Raw genomic sequence first — 14,063 nt, 5'->3', positions numbered from 1 at the left:
GTCCTACTCTTGATTTGGGCTCGGGTCATGATCCCAGGGTCATGGGATGGAGCCCCATGTCAAGCTCCATGCTGAGTGTGGAGCCTGCTTGAGAGTCTCTCTCTCTCTCTCTCTCTCTCTCTCTCTCTCTCTCTCTCTCCCTCCCTCCCTCCGCCTCCACCCCTCTCTCACGCTCTTGCACTCTCTCTATATATATACATTTTTTTTTAATTAAAAAAATTAAAAATAGGGGCGCCTGGGTGGCTCAGTCGGTTAAGCATCTGACTTCGGCTCAGGTCGTGATCTCACGGTTTGTGAGTTCAAGCCCCGTGTTGGGCTCTGTGCTGACAACTCAGAGCCTGGAGCCTGCTTCGGATTCTGTGTCTGCCTCTCTGTCTGCTCTTCCCCTGCTCATGCTCTGTCTCTCTCTCCTTCAAAAATAAAAAAAAAATTAAAAAAAATTTTAATACAATAAAATAAAAATAAAAGATAAATTAAAAACAGGACTGCCGTAATAACTTGGAAGGCAAAGGACTGTAAGTAAAGCCAACTTTCATCAATAAGTTCTGTAAAAGTCTGCCGTTTCTTAATAGCAAATAGCACCCAAAGTTGGCCACTGTGAAAGACATTCTGTGGTCTCCGAGTTGTGTAGGGATCACACAGTTATGCGGAACACTCAATATTTAGTTAAATTCTAAATACCTGGATGGAATGCAAATAGCTAGGAACTGGAAATGAAGGTTGGAGCAGCGTGGCAAGTGAGAGAGGGTTACTAACCATCCAATGGCTGGACTTGGCTTGCACTGAGCTGTCATTTGAGATGGCCATGAACCTCCACTCACGTATTTCCTCAGTGTCTGCAGGGGGCCAAGCAATTTCCAGGAATGAGCTTGCTCATGGGAGAGAGGTGGGTTTGAATCCAGTCTCTACTGCTTTCTAAGTGTCAGAGATCTCAGGCAAAGTCCATCTCCCCAAGCCTTGGTTTTGTGATCTAGAGGAATGTTAATATCTTCCTCACAGGTTTGTAGGGAGGACTAATGGCATCCACGCACGGAGCCTGGTGGGTGTGTGGGAGATACTCAGTAAGCGGAGTGATGGTATTCTCTAGGGGCTGAGTTTGGTGGATATGTAACGGTATATAAGAGTATGCTCCAAGGCACATGATTGTCAAATGAATAGGCTGGACTATATGGTCATTGGTGCAGAGATAATAGAGAGCATGTGAGAAATTCGGTCAAAACGGTTTCGTTCCCTCTGTACCATGAGGAATTGGAGACTAGATGCTATCTGACAGCTTTGATGTTCTGTGACAGCCATGCTGTGTCACTGCTGGGAGTGTCGTGTCGCGATCCCTTACCAGCTAAAACCTGCAGACTGCAGTGGGGCACTATCTGTCGACATTAAAACCGCACATACCCTTTCGCCCAGCAATACCACCTCTAGGAGTGTACCCTAAAGGTATGCAAACAAGTGCACAATGGAAAATACCAAGGGCTATTATTGCGGCATGATTTATACTAGCCAAAAATCAGACCCAACCTAAATCCCCATCATTGGAGAGCTAGTTAAATACATTCTGATACATCCTTACAAAGAATTATTATGCAACCATTAAAAAGACGAGGCAGACACTTGTTTTTTTTAAATGTTTTTATTTTTATTTTGAGAGAGGGACAGAGAGTGAGCAGGGGAGGGGCAGAGAGAGAGGGAGACACAGAATCCAAAGCAGGCTCCAGGCTCTGAACTGTCAGCACAGAGTCCCATGTGGCGCTTGAACCCATGAGCTGTGAGATCATGACCTGAGTTCAAGTCGGACACTTACCCGACTGAACCACCCAGGCGCCCCTATGTTCTGATATAGAACAAGGGGCCAATTTATATCGCAACAGAAAGAAAGCAGGCAGAGCGATATTTCATGCATGCTGCTATTTTGTGCAATACAAAATAGATAAGTATATGCTTAAATATGTATAGGTTGTCCATGCAAAGAAACACGGCAAAACCTGTGATGGTGCTTATCTCCAGAGGAGGGGACTATTTATATGGTCTTAAATGTTTATCGTGTGTCTATTTTACCTGTTCAAACAGTAATAACAATAATTTGGCAGCTTTTCCTGGCTCTGGCTCACCTTGGAAGGGATTCCAGAAAACTTGAGAAGAGTTGAGTTCTTGGCCCCATGCTCATGGCTTCTGTTCTCAGATGGTCTCCCACATGGAGGACCCCTAAAAATAAGACACAAGCATGCAGAGTAGGGCTTTCGAGCCGCTGAAGAGACAGAATGTGTAACTCCTTCAAAAAAGAAAGGTGCTGGGACAGGTAGACTAAGGATGAGCCATTACGACAATTAACAAATAGCATCTAGTATTTTCCCTTCTGATCATTTTTATTCAGGAAAATTTGGTGTAAATCTTAGGATAGAAGATGAGAAACACTACCCGGACATCACGATCATTTTTTAATCTTAAAAAATGTCTGCATTCTAATATGTACAGGTGCTCATTCCTTTATCCCTTCCTTTACGGAAGAGGTGCTATTGAACACCTACTGTGGGCCAGGTGTCATCGTAGGACATCGGAAGAACCTTAGACAACGTCTCATCACTTCACAGAGGAGGAACCTCCAGGGCAATTTAACTTCCAACGAGCTATATCAGTGCAGAGAAAGCATCTGGTGATTTTTGCCCTCTTTGGTCTCAAATGACAACAGGTTAAGAAGCCTCCAGATCATCCTGTAGAATTAGTTCCATTCTGCTTTATGGTTTGGTTACTTGCGGGCATGTTTTCTCTGCAAGGATTGTGAAGAGGCACTCTTGGTGTGTCCCGTGCCACGATGCCCAGCTCCTGACATTCACACCTCTGTGTAATGCTTTCCTGGGACTTTTTTTTGTTTTTTTTTGTTTTTTCTTTAATGTTTATTTATTTTTGAGAGAGAGTGTGCACGTGCGAGCTGGGGAGGGGCGGAGGGGGGTGGGGAGAGAGAATCTCAAGCAGGCTCCGCTTGGTCGGCTCAGAGCCCTACACGGGGCTCGAACTCAGATCATAACTTGAGCCGAAATGAAGAGTCGGACGCTTACCCGAATGAGCCAGCCAGGCACCCCTGTGACTTGTTTTTAATCAGTAGAAGATGGCAGAGGTGACAATGTCATTCCCCTGACTATATGATACACGACCTCGTCTGGCTAGCAGACTTGCTCTAGAGACTCTCCTTGCTCTCTTGAGAAGTGGTTGTGTTGGGGAAGCCCACTTGGCAAGAAATTGGGTGGCCTCTTGGAGCTGAGAGTGGCCCCTAGCTGAAAGCCTACAACCGTAAGGAAATGAATTCTGTCAACAACCTGGGGAAGCTTAAGGCAGGTTCTTGCTCATCACCTGAACGTCTTTTTACTTTTTTTTTTTTTTAACATTTATTCATTTTTGAAAGGCAGAGAGAGACGGAGCGCGAATGGGAGAGGGGCAGAGAGAGAGGGAGACACAGAAATAGAAGCAGGCTCCAGGCTCTGAGCTGTCAGCACAGAGCCCGACGCGGGGCTCGAACTCACGGACCGCGAGATCACGACCTGAGCCGAGGTCGGCCGTTTAACCGACTGAGCCACCCAGGCGCCCCATGTCTTTTTACTTTCATACCAAGCCAGCCACCTGCATTGCCCTTGGCCCATCCCACCCCTCCGTGCTCAGCTCTGGCAAGCAATACTCTCTTTACACCCTTTGGCGCAGCTCCGATAGGGGCCGCAGATCTACTCCAGAAACTGGGTCCATGCTTTTGGTGCCCTCCTGGTTCCGTTTCAGTTGCTGACCCGGAGCCGTGGGGACATTACGTGACACTTCCCCTCAGACCTGTACCCCAGGTGCCCTCCGGGGGACCTGTCTCGTGACTTGCAGACCTGCCTGGAGTTTCCATTCTTTCCTGTTACTGCTTCTCGAAACTTAGAAGCACCCTGATGCAAGTCTGAAATCTTTGAGGCCTTGCTGACAACTTTATGGAGGTATAATTTACGTACCATAAAGTTCACGCATGGAAAGGATACAATGCAGTGGTTTCTACTGTATTCATAATTGTGTAACCATCACCCCAGAAAGAAACCCCTTACCCATTAGCAGTCACTTCCCATTCCCGCCACCCCACCCCCAGCTCCTGGCAACCACTAATCCACTTTCTCTCGATTTGCCTGTTCCAGACATTTCGTGTAAATGGAATCATGTATGGTGTTTCATAACTGTTCTCATTTTTTTAATGTTTACTTATTTTAGAGAGAGAGAAAGAGAGAGACAGAGTGCGAGCGGGGGAGGGGCAGAGAGAGAGGGAGACACACAATTGGAAGCAGGCTCCAGGCTCCGAGCTGTCAGCACAGGGCCCAACGAGCGCTCAAACTCACGAACTGCGAGATCGTGACCTGAGCCAAAGTCGGACACCTAACCAACTGAGCCACTCAGGGCCCCTGTTCTCTTTTTTTTTTTTTTTAAGTTATTTATTTACAGAGAAAGAGAGTGTGAGCAGGGGAAGGGCAGAGAGAGAGGGAAAGAAGGAAAATCCCAAGCAAGCTCCCCCCCCAGCTGTTCTCATTTTTTAATCTTAAAAAAATGAATGCAAGGTCTACACTCCAGTTCACAAAATGCCAATTTTTTGTGTGTTCACATGAAATTGTAAAGAATTTGGGGGGGTGGGGTGGGCGCGATGCCTGGGTGGCTCAGTAGGTTGAGTGTCCGGCTCTTGATTTCAGTTCAGGTCACGATCTCACAGTTGGTGAGTTGCTCCTCGCTGTTGGCTTGGGATTCTCTTTCCTCTCTCTCTCTGCCCCTCTCCCAACACACACGCATGCACGTGTTTTCTCTCACTCTCTCTGAAAACAAAAACAAAAAACAAAAAAACACTGAACCCCCAAATTAAAAAAAATAAAAATTTAGAAAAAAGACGAATTTTGGGAATTACCCACCGTTAAAACGTTTAACCCCACCAAAGTGCTCCAGGAATGAGCCCCCAAGGCTCATTCATGCCACTGTCTTTGGGCTCGGGTCTGAAAAAGCGGGCCTAGGTAATTCTGACAGCATCTAGATCTTTCTGTCCAGAGCAGATAAAAATCCAAAAGTTGGATGATTTGAGTGGATGCTTTAAGGGGAAGGTGATTAACGTTCTGTGTGCATCTGCCTCTAGCCAGGCGCCATGCTAAGTACTGCGGGAAGAGAAAGGTGGAGGGAGGCCGGGCCTTGCAGACTCTGTACCCTCCGTGCGGTGGCAGAGGAGAGCTAAGGTCTCCCTCGGGCTGAGAGAATGGTCCTCGCCCTTAGGATACATCCAAAGCCTTTTCTGACAAGGTGTTAGGGCAGGATTTGGGGAAGAGGACATTAGGGCAGAGGGTTTGGTGTAGAAGTTGCAGGATGGGGCCAAGGCGGTAAGGGGCTGTGCTGGTTGGTGTCAGAGCGGGAGGCTCGGACAGCAGGGGGAGGGGGAAGGCTGAAGGTCGTTAGGGGCAACTGAGCACATCCCCCCACCCCCACCCCCCACCCCCGTGCTTCCGTCCCTTCCTGGCTCTCCCCCTCTGGGGGTCTGTGTGCTCAGTGTTGGGACAAAGAGGGGGCCCAGAGGGTGTCAAATGAGGCCTTGTCTTTATCTGCATGAGTTTACACAGACTGACCAGTTCCCTGGGCCCCCAGACCACCCGCAGCGATTTTTCTTTCCTAATGAAAATCAAGGACAGCACAATGACAAGTTTTAAAATATATTATGTTTAGTGTGTGCGTTTAAAGTAAGAAATTCGTGTGCATAAACGCAATGCCTTTTCTCCTCCTCGGGTTGTGTTAAAATACCCTCTTTTGTTCCTCTTTTATTTTACAGCCTTTTGTTCACGTCCTTCATGCTCCAAATAGCCAATAAATAGCACGGAAAATGTGCTCTTTGCTCCGAATTGTAGAATCCTCTGTTCTCAGCTGTGTAAATAGGTGTATGTTTTTCTTTTTTAAGTTTATGGTGAGCTTGGAGTAAGCAGCGGATTATCTTGTGCAAGAATTTAAGGTAGGGGCGCCTCGCTGGCTCAGCTGGTAGAGCATATGAGTCTTGATCCCAGGGTCATGAGTTCAAGCCCCACCGTGGGCGTGGAGCCTACTTTAAAAAAAGAAAAAAAAAAAGAATTTAAAGTAACGAACGCGGCTCATGAGAAAGATCCTGTGTGTGAAGAGAACATCAAGAGCCTGGAAAACACAGCTCACGTCTCTTCTTTTGTGTTTTTCAACTTTTTTTTTTAAATGTCTTTATTTTTATTTTTGAGAGAGAGAGAGAGAGAGAGAGAGAGAGAGAGAGAGACAGACAGACAGATCACAAGCGGGGGAGGGGCACAGAGAGAGAGGGAGACACAGAATCCGAAGCTGGTTCCAGGCTCTGAGCTGTCAGCACAGAGCCCCATGCGGGGCTTGAACTCCTGAACTGCAAAATCATGACCTGAGCCAAAGTGGGAAGCTTAACTTGACTGAGTCACCCCGGGTGCCTCTGTGTTTTTCAACTCTTAAGTAGCAGTCAACGGACGTGAACATTAGAGATCTGTAATGCACAGTCCTCACCCCTCCGGCCCCCCGGGGGCTGAAATGCTAACAGGGAGGTAAACTTGAGATTCTTGAAGGCAGAGATTCTGTGGAGCTCATCTTGAAGACTGCCATCAAGGACAGCGAGGGACTCCTGTGGGGGAAGGACACATGGGTTAGCCAGCCTGAAGGTACACGTCCTGTGACCGGTACAGCCCATACTGAGAGAGTGCAGTGCAGAGGCAGGAAAGAGAATGCGTAGGAGTTAAATCTGGGTGCAGATCTTGTCTTCCAGACTTGCTAATAATCTGTGTGATGCCAGGCAAGCTGTCTACCCCTTCCTGAGCAACATTATCCCGATTCCTTGCAGTTTTGCTTCGAGGATTCTAAATGGAACACATCTGGTACAGTGCAGGGCACGAAACGGGCTCCGTAGATGTGACTGGCCTTCAAGGTCGGGTGGGTACGTTTTGCTTCAGTGAAAGTGATTTTGTGGCTTTCCCCTTCCCCCCGGTTTTATGAATAATACATCTTCACTGTGAAAAACTTAAACAGTATTTAAATGTCAATGAAATAAAGTAAAAGTCACCTGAAATCCCAGCACCCTCAGGCAGCTACCGTTAGCATTTGGGTGATCATCTTTATGACACATACACACACACACACACACACACACACACACACACACACTCTCACACACATGTCCATCCTGTTTTACTTGTTAACGTTTTTCTTTCTTTAAAAAAAAAAAAAAAGGAAAAGACTTGTCCCCTCTCTTCCACGCCTCTGCAACTAAATGCTCCCTCCTCACCCTCTGGTAATCAGTGTAAACGAACGGATGTTTTCACCCATATTTTGCTCTCTACACATTATCGTGTATAAATAAGATACAAAGATATTTTTTGTCCTTGCACATTTTATCAGAATGGGATCCTATTATGTCTGTGTGTGTGGATGTCATGGATTACATGTATTGGAGTTCCATTTTGGTAAAATACATTATCTCTACAACTTGTCTTTCTTATCATTACATCTTGGAAGAAGCTTTTTTTAATTTTTTTTTTTAAGATTTTATTCTTGGGGCGCCTGGGTGGCGCAGTCGGTTAGGCGTCCGACTTCAGCCAGGTCACGATCTCGCGGTCCGGGAGTTCGAGCCCCGCGTCGGGCTCTGGGCTGATGGCTCAGAGCCTGGAGCCTGTTTCCGATTCTGTGTCTCCCTCTCTCTCTGACCCTCCCCCGTTCATGCTCTGTCTCTCTCTGTCCCAAAAATAAATAAAACGTTGAAAAAAAAATAAAAAAAAAAGATTTTATTCTTAATTAATCTCTATACCCAACGTGGGCCTCAAATTTACAGCCCTGAGATCAAGAGTCTCATGCTTTACCGACTGAGACAGCCAGGTGCCCCTGGAGAAGCTTGAAAGCAATTAGTATAGACTTAACTTTTTAAAAATTGCATGCTAGGGGCACCTGGGTGGCTCAGTCGGTTAAGCGTCCAACTTCGACTCAGGTCATGATCTCATGGATTGTGGGTTTGAGTCCCGCATGGGGCACAGCTCAGAGCAGGGAGCCTGCTTCGGATTCTGTCTCCCTCCCTCTCTGCCCTCTCGTGCTCTGTCTCTCAAAAATAAATCAACACTAAAAAGAAATAAAAAATTGCATGCTCTTCTATGGCATGGATAATGCAGTACTGTGATATAATAAGTCTGTATTTGGTCTTCTTCCCCAGTTCTGGCACAGAGCTCCTACAACCCTTGTAAGTTCCAGATTGACCGGGGCGACGAGAGCGTCTTTTGTCATTCATAATAAGCCTCTAGCACCAAACCTGAGTTATGCTAATGAGGTGACTCTCCAGAGGGGTGCTAGTTGCCACGGGAACCAGCCAGGTGATTAGAGGGTTGCAATTTCAGCCCCAACCTCCCACCCCTCCTCCTGGGAGGGAAAGGGGCTGGAGATTGAGTAAATCACCCATGGCCAATGATCGAATCACTCTTGTCTTGGTAATGGAACCACCAGAAAAACCCCCGAAGAGAGGCGTTGGGAGAGGCTTCCAGGTCAGTGAACACCTCGAGGTGCGGGGAGGGTGAAGGTGCGGCAGCTTCACGTCTCTTGCCCTTACGTGGCCCCTCTTCCGCGTGTCTTGCCCTGTTCCATGGGTCTTCCTGTGTCTCTTCCACGTGGATGATCCTGACTTGTAATAGTAAATAAAGCGTTTCTTTGTGAGCCGTTCTAGCAAATTATCAAACTTGAGGAGGGGTTCATGGGAACCCCTGATTTGTAGTCAGGTCGTCAGGGGTAGAGGCGACAACCTGGGCCAGGTGGCTAGCGTCTGCAGTGGGGTCAGTCTTCTGGGAGTGAGCCCTCAGCCTGGGGGGTTTACACTGACGCCTGGTGCTTAGCATCAGAAGTGGCTAGAGGAACACTATTCCTTTATTTTGTTAAATGTTTATGTGTTTATTTTGAGAGAGAGCGAGAGAGTGAGGGGCAGAGAGAAACCCGAGCAGGCTCTGACCTTGGAGCCCAACATGGGGCTGGAACTCACGTACTGTGAGATCATGATGTGAGTCTTAAGAGTCGGCTGCTTAACCAACTGAGCCACCCGGGCGCCCCAAACAGTTTTTCTTTAGGTAGTACTGTTCCCCATTGATGGGCATTCAGTTTGTTTCCAGGTTTTTGTTGGCTTATTGTCCTTCCCACGTTGCTGCAATGGGCCTCCCTTACCTTCCATCTCCTTATGTTCTCTTGCTTCTGTTTCTATGGATAGAGACCTGGGAGTGGGCTTGCCAAGTCACAGAGCTTTTCAAATTTTAATAGAGGGCTTTTCAGACTGTTCTCTAAAAGCTCGCGATCATCCATATTTTCAGCAGCAGCGGCACCCTCACAACTACCCCCAACCCACTCCCTCCCCCAAGTCCTGTCAAGGTCAGGTATCACCCTAGAATTGTTGCCAGTCTGATGGATGTGGAAGGACACCTCACTGTGACTTTCATTTGCATCTTCTTGATTGCTAGAGAGATTGGACATCTTTTCATATGTTGTTGGTTATTTCAGTTTGCTCTTCTGTGTCACACTTATGGATGAGCCCATCTTTCTCTTGGTTGTATTTTTCCTATCGGTTTGTAAGGCCTCATAGCTGTCATATGCACTGCATATGTTTTTTCAGGATATTTTTCTATTTCTTCTTCTTCTTTTTAATGTTTATTTGTTTTTGAGAGAGAGAGACAGAATGCAAGCTGGGGGCGGGGGAGGGTGGGCAGAGTGGGAGACAGAATCCGAAGCAGGCTCCAGGCTCTGAGCTGTCAGCACAGAGCCCGATGTGGGGCTCGAACCCATGAACCTTGAGATCATGACCTGAGCCCAAGTCGGATGCTTAACTGACTGAGCCACCCCGGCACCCCCGGCTTTTTTTTTTTGTTTCTATGATATCATTTACTTTACCAATTTTTTAAACTCATAAAGTCAGAAATGGGACTTTTCTTTTATGGCTTCTGGGTTTCCAGACTGAGTTAAAAGGGCTCCCCCACTCCTCAATTATACAAGTAGTTTCCTGGGCTTGCTTTTAATACTCTTATTGCTTTATGTTTTACATTTAAATAAATTCCAGATGGATTACACATTGGGCTATAGGTAGGGAGCCGACTTAATTTTCTTCCAGACAAAGAGCCAGAAATGCCGGCCCCATCTATTAAGTAAATCATTTATCTCCTCCGATTTGAAATACCGCTTTTGTTAAATTTAATTGAAATCTGTTACCAGGCACCTTCTTCTTCTCCTTTCATCTTTTGTCTAATCATCTGCTGACACCATACAGTTTTAATGACAGTAATTTCTTATAGCATCTTTTAATATTCCTAGGACAGTCCTTCACCTACCCCATAGTATTCCTTTTCATAATTTTGTTGACTCTTCTCAATTCCATTATTTTCCATTTCAAAATAAACGCATTATGAATTCTAATAGGGGGCACCTGGGTACTCAGTCAGTTAAGCGTCTCTTGATTTTGGCTCAGGTTATGATCTCAGGGCGCTGACAGCGTGGAGCCTGCTTGAGATCCTCTCTCTCCTTCTATCTCTACCCCTCCCATGCTCATGCTCTCTCTCTCTCTCTCTCTCTCTCTCTCTCTCTCAAAATAAATAAACTTCAAAAAAAATTTTTTTAATAAAAATAAAGAAATAAATAGAATTAAAAAAATTTTTTTACGTTTATTTTTTTTATTTTTTTTTAAATGTTTTTATTTATTTTTGAGAGGGAGACAGAGGCAGAGGATCCAAAGCAGGCTCTGTGCTGACAGCAGAGAGCCTGATGTGGGGCTCGAGCTCATGAACTGTGAAATGAGCCATCAGATCATGACCCGAGCCAAAGTGGGACACTTAACCAACCGAGCCACCCAGGTGCCCCACGTTTATTTTTGATAGAGACAGAGCACAAGTCGGGGAGGGGCAGAGAGAGAGGAAGACACAGAATAGGAAACAGGCTCCAGGCTCTGAGCTGTCAGCACAGAGCTTGACACTGGGCTCGAGCTCACACACTGTGAGATCATGACCTGAGCCGAAGTCAGACACTTAACCGACTGAGCCACCCAGGCGCCTCTAAATAAATAGAATTTTGAAGAAAGAGAGCTCATGATTCAACACCATTTTATGTCCAAATATGTATACCTTCTAAAGCCATCTGTGCACACTTTCCTCAATTGTGAAACACTAGGCTGAGGGGAGAAGAAATAAAGGACCACGAATTTGGCTTAGGTGACGGCTGGGGTTGTAGTGGCCCCACTAGAGGGGCAATATTTTTTTAAAGATATAATTTTGGGGGCGTCTAGGTGGCTCAGTCGGTTAAGCGGCCGACTTCAGCTCAGGTCACCATCTCTCGGTCCGTGAGTTCAAGCCCCACGTCGGGCTCTGTGCTGACAGCTCAGAGCCTGGAGCCTGCTTCCGATTCTGTATCTCCCTCTCTCTCTGTCCCTCCCCCACTCATGCTCTGTCTCTCTCTGTGTCAAAAATAAATAAAATGTTTCAAAAATAAATAAAAACATTAAAAAAAAAAAAAGATTGAATTTTAAGTAATCTCTATACCCAACGTGGGGCTCAAACTCACAGCCCTGGGATCAAGAGTCACCTGCTCTTCTGGTTGAGCCAGAAAGGCACCCCTAGAGGAGTACTATTTAGACACCTTCCTTACCATTACCAGTTAAAGGATGGAAAAGACATGTTTGCATTCTCTTTACAACATAGGTTGGAGCACCAGATAAAAGCCGATAATTGGACTCTTTGACTTTAACACCTTGGGACTCTTTAACACTTTAACACAGAAATGTCATCTCTAAGTAAAAAGTTAGTGGTATTTCTTCAGCCTTTTATTGATGTTTGCTCCATATTAAAAATGGCTTGGAAAAATATTTCTGCACCTTCTGCAAAATTGCAGTTAAATACACCCGTCATGTTTCTTACTTTCCTTAGAGAGGAATCCAATAAATCCCTTCTAGAATTATCTACATAGAGAGCAGATCTGCTTTCTCTAAAGCATTCTCTTAAATGTCCAGTTGGCTGGAGGGGAGCAATGAATTATTTGGGATTCAAAAGGCTCTTCCTGGTGGGTAAATCAGGGCCTCCCCTTTATCCAGTAATAGAAAGTTTTTCCTTCCCAAACTATTTCCACTTCTGCTTGGACTGCCAGGAAGCTTAGCACTAAATGTAATTCCTATTAAGTTCTATCTTGTTTTTTTCTGATCCTCCTTTAGCAATTCTCTGTTAAATGTGTTTTGGTTTTGGTTTTGGTTTTGGTTTTGTTTTAAGTCAGCTCTATGCCCAGTGTGGGGCTTGAACTCACTTCCCAAGATCGAGAGTTGCATGCTGTACCGACTAAGCCATCCAGTTACCCCTTTCGTTTGTTTTTCAGTCAGCTTTGTTGGGGTGCAATTTACATATGGTAGACAGCCTCTTACAGTATGCATTTCAAAGGGTTTGGATATACTTACATACCTGAGTCATAGGGACAGGAGTCCACACTCCAGGTCGTGTCACCAGGAGAGCGTTGGTGTCAGAAGAGCATGTTAGCAGGTGGAGAGGCCTCAGATGTGGATGGGCAGGCTTCCATTCCCTGGAGAAGGTGACAGGCAACAAACAGGAAGCGTGTGCCAGCCTATTGGCCACGAGATAGTAGGTCATTTACCAAACAGGGAATCAGGTACCTGATGTGCAGTCTGGGGTTCAGTCCTCAGCAGGACACTTATGTATACAAAATCTCACTTATATATACAAAAGTTGATGCTCAGTCAGGGCTTGTCAAGCAAGCACCAGGTGTCCTAATCTTGAGCATGTTGGGCTCCAGTCTTTATTTTTTTATTTTATTATTATTATTATTATTATTATTATTATTATTTTATTTATTCAGTTTATATCCAAGTTAGCTTATAGTGCAACAGTGATTTCAGGGGTAGATTCTTTAATGCCCCTTACCCATTTAACCCATTCCCCCTCCCACCACCCCTCCAGTAACCCTCTCTTCGTTCTCCATATTTAAGAGTCTCTTCTGTTTTGTGCCCTCCCTGTTTTTATATTATTTTTGCTTCCCTTCCCTTGTGTTCATCTGTTCTGTGCCTTAAAGTCCTCAGATGAGTGAAGTCATACGATATTTGTCTTTCTCTGACTAATTTTGCATAGCATAATACCCTCTAGTTCCATCCACGTAGTTGCAAATGACAAGATTTCATTCCTTTTGATTGCTGAGTAATACTCCATTGTGTGTGTGTGTGTGTGTATGTGTGTATATGTATATATATGTATATATATACCACACCTTCTTTATCCATTCATCCATCGATGGACATTTGGGCTGTTTCCATACTTTGGCTATCGTCGATAGTGCTGCTATAAACATGGGGGTACATGTGCCCCTTCGAAATAGCATACCTGTATCCCTTGGATAAATACCTAGCAGTGCAGTTGCTGGGTCATAGGGTAGTTCGATTTTCAATTTTTTGAGGAACCTCCATACTGTTTTCCAGAGTGGCTGCACCAGCTTGCATTGCCACCAACAATGCAAAAGAGATCCTCTTTCTCCACATCGTCGCCAACATCTGTTGTTGCCTGAGTTGTTAATGTTATTAGCCATTCTGACAGGTGTGAGGTGGTATCTCATTGTGGTTTTGATTTGTATTTCCCTGATGTTGAGCATTTTTTCATGTGTCGGTTGGCCATCTGGATGTCTTCTTTGCCCATTTCTAAACTGGATTGTTTTTCGGGTGTTGAGTTTGATAAGTTCTTTATAGATTTTGGATACTAACCCTTTATCTGATATGTTGTTTGCAAATACCTTCTCCCATTCCGTCGGTTGCCTTTTAGTTTTGCTGATTGTTTCCTTTGCTGTGCAGAAGCTTTTTATTTTGATGAGGTTCCAGTAGTTCATTTTTGCTTTTGTTTCCCTTGCCTCTGGATCCAGTCTTTATTTTTAAAACAGATTTTTAATGTTTGTTTTTGAGAGAGACAGAGCATGAGCAAGGGAGGGGCAGAGAGAGAGGGAGACACAGAATCCGAAGCAGGCTCCAGGCTCTGAGCTGCCAGCACAGAGCCCGACACAGGGCT

At 45.4% G+C, this 14,063-nt stretch overlaps 1 protein-coding gene across 4 annotated transcripts in view; it reads left to right on the top strand.

Annotated features, from left to right (window-relative positions):
* Window positions 1-14,063, top strand: part of DPYSL5 (dihydropyrimidinase like 5) — a 103,209-nt gene that overhangs the window by 11,630 nt on the left and 77,516 nt on the right. The window contains exon 2 of one of the 4 annotated variants that reach the window (XM_019827783.3): window positions 5,932-5,983. The exons of 2 other annotated variants lie outside the window; for them this stretch is intronic. The gene's annotated coding sequence lies outside the window, so the exon portion shown is untranslated. Of the gene's footprint in view, window positions 1-5,931; window positions 5,984-8,518; window positions 8,538-14,063 lie in introns of those variants that run through there. One more of the 4 variants, XM_045054822.1, reaches the window with a different exon arrangement.

This window comes from Felis catus, chromosome A3 (genome assembly GCF_018350175.1).
Source record: "Felis catus isolate Fca126 chromosome A3, F.catus_Fca126_mat1.0, whole genome shotgun sequence".
NCBI classification, from domain to species: domain Eukaryota; kingdom Metazoa; phylum Chordata; class Mammalia; order Carnivora; family Felidae; genus Felis; species Felis catus.
Note: the sequence above shows the minus strand (reverse complement) of the source record. Positions and strands in the feature narration are given on the sequence as shown.